Source organism: Mandrillus leucophaeus, unplaced genomic scaffold (assembly GCF_000951045.1).
Source record: "Mandrillus leucophaeus isolate KB7577 unplaced genomic scaffold, Mleu.le_1.0 Scaffold3, whole genome shotgun sequence".
In the NCBI taxonomy this organism is placed as follows: domain Eukaryota; kingdom Metazoa; phylum Chordata; class Mammalia; order Primates; family Cercopithecidae; genus Mandrillus; species Mandrillus leucophaeus.
This window is the reverse complement of record NW_012103142.1, coordinates 12,320,190-12,327,992: the sequence shown is the minus strand read 5'-3', so window position 1 is coordinate 12,327,992 and position 7,803 is coordinate 12,320,190.

The window sequence follows — 7,803 nt, the reverse complement described above, 5'->3', positions numbered from 1 at the left end:
GGGTGGATCACTTGAGGTCAGGAGTTCAAGACCAGCCTGGCCATCATGATGAAATACGTCTCTACTAAAAACACACACACACACGAAATTAGCCAGGTGTGGTGGCAGGCACCTGTAATTCCAGCTACTTGGAGTGCTGAAGAAGAACTGCTTGAACCCAGGAGGCAGAGGTTGCAGTAAGCTGAGATCATGCCACTCCATATTCCATCCTGGGCAAGAAAGTGAGACTCCATCTCAAAAAAAAAAAAAAAGTTGGCCCTCCATATCTGAGGGTTTTGGATCCACAGATATGACCAACTACAGATTGGAAATATTCAAAAAATATATTAAAATTTAAAATAATACAGATAAAAACAACAAAGTATAGCAACAATTTACATAGCATTTACGTTGTTTTCGGTATTATAAATAATCTAGGGATGATTTGAAGTACTGTACAGGAGGATGTGCAAAGGTTATATGCAAATACTATGTCATTTTGTAAAAGGGACTTGAACATCCTTGATATGCTCAAGATTTTGGTATGGGAGGGGAGTCCTAGAACCGATCCCCCAGGGATACAGAGGGATGGCTGCATATCCTGAGCATTTCCCCTTATCAAAGTTTAAAAAACATGTTATCTCTTTATCCCATGGTAGAAGAGGTAATAGTTTTGTAATAGAAATGTTAGCTGGGCAACAGCAGAGTTAGGTAAGTATTAATGGCTTGACTCAAGATGCTGCCTCACCAGGAAAGCAGAGATTTTTGTCTGTTTTATCCACTGCTACTAGCACACTGCCTGGCACATATAGATGCTCAATAACCATTTGTTTAATGAATGAATAAATGAGTGAGTGGGTGGGTGGATGGATGGATGATTACAATGGTCTGAGCCGAGCCCCTCCCTCTCTTGCTTGCATCCTCCTAGGAGGAAAGAGACCAGGTTTCTAACCTGAACCACCAGGTTCCAAGATATCAAGATCTATCTGTTGGTCAGGTGATTTTGCTAGGCAGGCGAGTGAGTCACAGAAGGGAAACTTTCTCATCCTTGGTGAGTCCTGTGAACTGTGACTCATAAACCTTCCCTTACTCTGCAGCTTAAAACCTCCCAGGCCACCTTGCCCTCACTCCTTGGGCAAGTTTTAGATGCCTCCTGCACCAGGCCTGCCCTGGCAGCTGTACCCAAGGTTTGGCAAGGCACTGGAGCCAGCTAAGGGGTTCTCAGGGCCTCGGAGCTGCCTCTGATCAGCTTGGCCCCCCACACAGCCGGTGTGTTCCCAGGATTTGCACCTGAAGCTTCCTGTGCACAGCAGCCCCACAACCAGAGCTCAGCAGCAGAGGTGAGGGACGGATGCTGGGTGTTCCCAGAAGGCTGAGGATCCTGAAGGTCCCAGAAAATCCTGCCCGTAGAGCTGGGAGGGTGAGCACAGTTGGGCAAGAAGAAGGCTTCCTCAGTGTTCCCTTGCCGGCCCCTGGCTGAGCACCCCAAACCAAGCCCGGTCTGGAGGTTACCGCAGAACCTGCGCAGGAACATGGAGACCTGATGTGGGGAGGAACGGTGGTCCCAGGTCCTTAAGGTCAACTCAACTCTTTCTCCAGCTTTAGGGCCCTCCTTTCAGCTCTACAGTCCAAGATCCTGATGTTCCACAAGCCTGGTCCTCATGGGTCTGAATGAGCTCAGGAAACCTGGGACTCCAGGCCACTACAAACACACACAGGGCTTACATGTGGAGTATTTCACTGAACTAGATAAAATTTCTGGTTATGTAGGTGAAACATAGTTGCATATCAGCAAATTTATGTTATTCGACTTAATCATGAAAGACAAATACTTCTAGCAGGTTTCATGGTGAGGCCAGAGGAGGGTGGGTTGAACTTTAACCCCTCCTCTTCTCCTTTGCTCCTTCTCCTTGAAGGACCCCACTTCGCTTTCAGTAACTGGGAGCTTGGCTCTGGGAAGGAATGGTAGACAGTGAGGCGGGGGTGGAAGCAGGGGGCCGGGCACTGGATAGGAATGGTTGGTTCTGGTTCTCCCCTGGCTCCCGCAACCCCAGACCCCTGAGAGCAGCTGGGACAGCCATAAGAATTAAGAGCCCAGAGATTAGAGGAAACCAGACAGTGGAGGGAGAAAGATAAACTCAAATAAACTCTACCCCGTTCCTCTTGAGTCTTGGCAGGACAAAAAGTGCCTGCTGGAGAAAGAAACTTGAGCCTAGAAGGATGGTATTATTTAATGGCCTAGGGTCAGAGACATTGGTAAAAAGCCTCTGAGTTTGGTAAGCCTCAAGAGCTGCAAGCTAAACTGGGCGAGGAGGGCATCTTAAACACCACTTCTCCTCGAAAGAGCACTGCAGACGGTCCCTATAGGGGAGACTGTCTTCCCCAATGTCAAGGAAAGGTCATCCAGCAGAAGCCCTCATGTAACGCGCTTGTCCCATAAGTATGCACCAGAGGGCAGTATAAACCCAGGTATGGAAAACGGGATGCGCTGATAGATTCTCTACTGTTGACTTCAAGTAAGGGGCATCACAGAACTTATATAAAGACAGCGCTGAGGAAATAGGTGTTGAGTGGATTACTGACGCACGGCCACCTTCAGAAACCTTCAATGGTAGGTAGAGGAAGCCTGGCAAAGATGGAGGAGAGAGAGAATTTGCTACCTCAGAATTGACTAACATGGCCAGCTCCCAAATAGCCAGAGGGCCTCCCCATCAGTTCAGGCCAGGAAACAATGACCAGACCCCTGTTATGTTCCAGGCACTGTGCTAGGTACAGGAATTTAAAGGTGAATAAAACACAGTCCCTTCCCTGACTGAGTTCCCCTGATAGCTATGCCCATCTCTTTACATTTATTATCTCATTTAATCCCAACCACAGTAAAGTGCTAGTAAATCATCCTCTGTTTACAAATCAGGAAAGACAGACTCAGAAGGCAGAAGTAACTTGTCTCACCAGTAACTGGCAAAGCTGGAGTTTAAATCCAGTCTCTTTGGATTCAGAACCTAAGTTCTCACCGCTGTGCCAGAGCCTTCGTATATGTGCCCTCAGCAATGAGCAGGTCTGTTTGTCATCTCAGTACTGGCCAGGCTGTCAGGGTTACATCCTAGGCTGCCAGACTGTGTGGGAGAGGCCTGAGAGGACGCTTGTCCCCAGAAACACAAAAGTTCCTTTGGACTTGGATTTCTGAGTAACATAAATCAATGACTAAGATTTGAAAATGTATGTAACCTATGTAATATATAAAACAGACATGCAGAGTAAGGATACCAGCTTCTGTGAGTGGAATGCCTATTCTCTACAGAATAGGAAAGGAAAAGGCTGAATTAGGTGAGGTTGCAGTGAAATTCCTTCAGTATCAGGTTTAACCCAATATGGACTAGGAAGTCACTGAAGATCTCTCATCAGAGGGATGATGAGGCAAAAGTGGCATATGCTGCCCATCCTTGTATCTCTCCCAGGTCCACTCCCACTGTCCCCACCTTGTTCTGTGCCTCGGAGGTTGACCTATGTGGACTTCACCCCGCAAATCCCATGGCAGCACTGGAGGAAGGCACGGAGGAAAGTGAAGTCAGGGTATTTACCCCTCAGTCCCCAGGTTCTGTCCTGTCGGCCTCAGTTGTCTATGTCCCTCCACTTAGGGCCACAGCCCCTGTCAGGGGTGGGTTCCACACAGCTCTCTTTGGGGACTACTCACTGCTTCCTTCCCTGGACCTTGCAGGCCTAGGAATAGCAATGACTCCCAGCTGTTACAGCCCTGAGGCATTGCCCCATTCCCTGCTGCTTTTCCTAAACCCACCTGCACCTCTGTGAATAGCGCTTTTATTATACCCTGCAGTTACCCATCTGGAGGGTTCCATTTCTTTCTTAGTAGAACCCTAGAGCTCTAGGGAGATTAGTCTGATGAGGTGGGAAGGCTGCTGTCTGAGGAAGAGGGCCAGCCAGAAGGAACTTAATGGATATGAGAAGCCAACCAAACAGAGGAGACAAAGACAACCCCAAGACTTATGGCCTGAGGACATCAAGTCTTGGAAAAATAGATCTAATTTTACATGAGTCTCTGTGTGAGCTGGAGAGGAAAGAGGGGTAGCAAAAGAAATGGTTAAGTTGGTTTCGGCCAGGCTGAGAGTGAGAGATGTTGGCATGCTAACAGGAAGTTGAATGAACTTTTTCTGGTGCCGGGAATTTGTACCTGGGGCTCCAAGTTGGAGACAAAGAGGCATTAAATTATCCATATTCTAAAGAGAACATTCACCCATGGAAGGCCAGATTATTTCTGGAGCCTATTAAAAGGCTGCCAAATTGCTGAACATTGCTGAATATTTGTTACTTTTGCAGAAAAAATAAGCAAATAAATGTTATTGTGGTCTTCAACCCAGCCAATACTGTGAAAATAAGCATTATGACGTCAGAAGTACAAGTGCGGTCTTCAGAACCAAACTTTCCGAGCGCAAATCTTGCCACTCCTGCTTACCATCTGTCCACTCTAGGTAAGTTACTCAGTCCCTGTGAGCCTCAGTTGCCTCATCTGTAAAGGGAGATCATAATAGTACTTCCCTCATAAGGTTGAGAGGATTCATGAATAAGTACATGTCAGTCACTTAGAATGACATGCACATGGTAGGAAGTCAATAACTGTGTGCTTTTGTTATGAAGAGCAATTTCTTCTATGACTGATTTCTGTAACAAAGAAGTACAAACACTCAAATCTGATGCAAGAGGAACTGTACAGCAGTTGGCCTGTTCTCTTGGGACAGGGTGGAGGAGAGAAACCAATAGAAGCAATTTCATTCTTGCAAGTTGTTAAAGAGCTGAAGGTCCTTGGGGAAGAAGTTAGACCATCTCCATACCCTGTTCATCATGAACTCTGAGAGGAGGGTGGCTACATCCTCCTGCATCTTCACTCAGGTTTGAACCAGGACCAGGGACAGACTAAAACCCTCCAGAAGGGCCAGCTTTTAGAAGACAATGGGGAAGACTGCCTCCTGAGACAGACGGGCTTCTCCAGACAAACTCTAAGAAAAATGCAAAAATGGCTAGGTAGTGAGCTCATTGGCCTTGGAAACTCTCCCCTGAAAAAGCAGAGTGCAAGACAGAACTAGGGCAAGATTCTATGGTAGGTTAGGAAAAGAAATGCAAGTTAGCATGACAGGATCTTCCTGGTTTAAAAAGCCCCAGCTGTTGTTGTGATGAAGGTCATATGATCCATTTCACAAACCACAGGTGCAGCAGAGGGGTCACCTAGCTTATGGTGGAAGTGCCAACTATAAAATAGCATTTCCACAGCCCAAGCTGGTGGCAAGAGATAGCATCCTGCTGAGCTCTGCCATCTGCTCTTTCAGGTCCACCTCCACCTTTTTTCCCCCCTGCAAGCATAAGAATAGACAGATTTCCTGAGAAACAGAGAAAGGGGAAAGAAAACAAAAGCCAGCAGGTTGGCTGATGTGGGCTGAGGAACAAATGGTAGAAGTCAGATTTCTGCTCGGGGTATTGCCAAGGGGAGTTCAAACTTAGTGCGACAGTCTATTTGGTGGGGACTTCGACTTTTTTTTTTTTTTTGAGACAGAACCTCACTCTGTCACCAGGCTGGAGTGCGGTGGCGCAATCTCGGCTCACTGCAACCTCCACTTCCTGGGTTCAAGCAATTCTTGTGCTTCAGCCTCCCGAGTAGCTGGGATTACAGGCACACACGACCACATCCAGCTAATTTTTTTGTATTTTTAGTAGAGACGGGGTTTCACCATGTTGGCCAGGATGGTCTTGATCTCCTGACCTCAGGTGATCCACCCACCTCAGCCTCCCAAAGTGCTGGGATTACAGCCATGAGCCACTGCGCTCGGCCTTCTACTTTTAAGAAATATCTAGGCTCAGGAAAACAAGACATATTCATTTCTTACTGAACACCAGATATCAGTCTCATTACAAAATGGCAGCATAAGTTGTGCATGGTAGCACATATCTGTAGGCTCAGCTACTCAGGAGGCTGAGGCAGGAAGATCACTTGAGCCCAAGAGCTCAAAGCCAGCTTGGGCAACATAGCAAGACCCCAACTCAAAACAAAAAAAAAGAAAAGAAGAGAAATGGCAACATGGCTATTTATGCTAATTCATGGTGGGCTTCACTCTGTGCCAGGCATTATGTCAGAGGCTCCCTGCACTGACTCTTTGTAACAATCCTGTGGGGATAGGTACTGTTATTATCCCCATTACCTCCTAGCCTGAGTTTGGAGAGATTAAGTAGTTTCCTCAAGGTCACAGGACCTTACAGAGCCTGCTCACACCAACATGGCCCAGAAGTTCTGCTTTAGAGGGCTAGTTCCCTCTACTAATGACTGTGTAGAGTTAGGGAGCTCACAGCTAGTGATGCCAATACCCATTCAGCAGTGTTCTCCTTAGATCTTACGTGCCCCACCTTTCCATTATTGTTCCATTGACATAGCATGACCACGAGCCCATGTCGACCCCATAACTGGAAATCTTGACCCTGTTAGGAGTCAAACTTCTACTCTCTGGAAGCCTCCTGGATATTGACAACACTGAACAAAGATGTAAGGCCCAGTACTCAGTAGAGGCAAAGAGGAGGGGTGTGTAGGGCAGGGGGCTGCCCCTCCATCCAGCCTCTGGTGGAGCTGCAGTGCAGTATTCCTTTCCTCCATCCTCTCCACCTTGTTCCTGCAGGCCCTTCCCCACATGCTGTCTGCTCAGATCCCACCATCACTTCCGTATTGACTCACACATCAGCCACCTACTTCAGTTGCCCTTTTACTCTTGGCTTCTGTATTTTGGCCTTTGTATTACTCAGCTATTGCCAAAATAGCGTTGTATAACAAACTACCTCAAACTCAGTGGCCTACAACAACGAACAGCTATTTTGCTCAGTCACGAGTCTGGAGGTCGGCTAACATCAATCTACTTCAGGCTAGACCTGGTCAACGGAGCCTGGCTTCAGACTGCAGCTCAGATCCAGGTTCGCTCCCTGGGGTTGATCTCATTCCCTAGGGATCAGCAGCAGCTCCCCAAGGCCTGTTCTTCTCATGTCAAATGGCATAGCACACGAAGGGTGAGTGAAAACGCATCACGTCTCTTGAGGCCTGTGTCTGAAATCGTTGCACTGTCACTTTCACTCATATTCTGTTGGCCAAAGCAGGTCACATGGGAAAACCCAAAATCAGTGAGGTGAACACACAGACTCCATCTTCACACGTGGGAGATAATGCAAAGTCACATGGCACAGAGCGTGGCTGTGTCGACCTAACACAGGGAGGCTGTGAGGAGTGGAGAACGATTATTGAGTCCTGTGAATTTCATCCATCCTCAACATCCCTCCAAGACATCCATGAGGTCAGGAGGCCGTTGGTTCTTGTTACTTTGCAAGTGGAGGGAAAGCACCTTCCTCTTCAGTCTTCTGCAACTCAAGAGGAACTTGTGGTCCACGTTCATGACGACTGGACTGCTCGCTGGTTTATTATGGGGCTTTGAAGGGAGACAGGCCCAGCTGCAGGACCAGCCATTTCCTCCAAACCAAATGTTGTCATGATTTTCAGGTTCTGGAGTGAGAAGTGGACATGTTCTCCCACCACACTTCAATCTTGTGAAATTTCCATTCTGCTCTTTCATTTTCCGGAAATACTCTATTACAGATGTGCCTTTCTCTCACATGAAAAAGGCCTTTAAAAGCCCCAGATGTTCCTTATTCAGCTAAACAGGATTTAGGAGATTATTCAGCTAAAACAGATTTAGGAGAAGGGGTAATGGCAGGAAAGAAGCAGAACTGCATACTTAACACTTTTTTTTTTTTCCAAACTGACGCTGTTTTGGGTACAAAACC